This window comes from Otolemur garnettii, unplaced genomic scaffold (genome assembly GCF_000181295.1).
Source record: "Otolemur garnettii isolate 467f Iridium unplaced genomic scaffold, OtoGar3 scaffold00305, whole genome shotgun sequence".
NCBI lineage: Eukaryota > Metazoa > Chordata > Mammalia > Primates > Galagidae > Otolemur > Otolemur garnettii.
The window spans coordinates 244,718-246,223 of record NW_003852700.1 but is presented as its reverse complement, the minus strand read 5'-3'; the positions used below and the strand labels follow the sequence as shown (position 1 = coordinate 246,223).

At 59.7% G+C, this 1,506-nt stretch overlaps 1 pseudogene; it reads left to right on the top strand.

Annotated features, from left to right (window-relative positions):
• The first annotated feature begins 803 nt into the window (after positions 1 to 803).
• Positions 804 to 922, top strand: LOC111722665 (annotated as a pseudogene).
• Positions 923 to 1,506: the final 584 nt, after the last annotated feature.

Genomic DNA, 1,506 nt, shown 5'->3' with positions numbered 1-1,506 from the left:
CAGTCCCTAAGCTACCCAGTCTGGAGGAGGAGGAGGAGCAGGCTGGGTCATCATGGTCCCTGGCCAGGACTGCACAGCACATCTTAGAAGATGGTTGAGCAAGAGGAAAGGAAGGGCAGGAGTTGAGAAATGGCTTGGAGGTTGTAAGCAGGGCAGGCCTGTGGTTGGGATGGAGAGGAGGGATGGGGGCCACAGTGATTGACTTGCTGGGGGTAGAGGAGAGGTCCAGGTATACAGGGGTTTGGAAGGAGCCTGGCCAAGGTAAGCTCGGGACCCAGAGCTTGCTTTCAAAGGTCTGAGGGACTGACCTCAGAGTCCAGGAGGAGGAACAGCTGTGGAAGTAGTCAGTGTGCCCTGGGCTGGTTCTGGCTGCAAGGGGGACAGAGATGCTTCCAGGATCTGAGAAGGGACCCTTGAGGGAGGGGGCTACTGAGGACTGGTTGGGGGTGGTGGTGCCTGGAGCTGATTTCGGTGATGAGGAAGTCTGTGTGCACAGCTCTGTCAGGAGACTGGGGATCACAGACCCCGGCAGCAGGAGGGTGTCTGGTTTCATAGGCACCTCTGGGTTCAGAGTGAAGGTGGGAGAGTCGCCTCTTCCAGGTGCAGCAGATCATCTAATTCTTGAAAGGAGGCCATGAATTGTCCTGCTGGTCCCCACTCTTCCTGAAGTGGATGGGGCTCCAGGGCTCCCTGCTGTCCTCCGGTGAGCAGCATGCTGCTCTGCCAGCAGCCTGAAGGGTGGGATGGGGGTCCAGTCAGCAGCACAGCTCTCCCTCTTCAGGCGCCCAGGAGTGTGGCCTGTTGTCTACGGCCATACCACCCTGAACGCTCTTGATCTCGTCTGATCTCGTGAAGCTAAGCAAGGTGGGCCTAGTTAGTATTTGGATGGGAGACTGTCTGGAAATACTGGGTGCTGTAGGCTTTTGCTTTTTCTTCCTTCAGTCGCCGGCCTCCTTGCATTCCCTCCTGCACCCTGAGGACCCCCATGGTGTGCACCTGGGTGAGCCCGTCTGCCCTGCCTACTTTGGTCTTGTCCCTTGTCACCACTTCTCCCTTCCCACCTGTCTCTCACCTGAGAGAAACAAAGGGCCTCACTCCGGGGCTGCACCGTCTTCCAGCAGGGCTCCCTCTTATGGGTGAAGACCATCTCTGCTTTGGGGTGGTAGAGTGGTTCTGCAGATGGGGTAGGGCAGGGGGGCCGGGTTGAGGGCTGTGGCTAGAAGTGGGCATCAGTGTCTCCATGGGTAGAGCACCGGGGCCCCTGGCTCACGGTGCTGCTCTGTGGACTGCCAAGTTGAGATGTGGCAGCCACACCCTGGGGCGGGTCCAGGAAGGGGGGATGGGCAGGGGTCCCGGTAACCGCCAGACTGTGGCCTGTCTCTGCCAAGCGCCAGAGGGGCTTCTGGGCAAGGGCAGGTGCAAAGGCAAGGGAGGCAGCCTGCCTGGGGTGCTTGGTGACATCAGGGTGCAGCAATGGCTCTGTGCGGTTGCAGGCCAGCGGGCAAC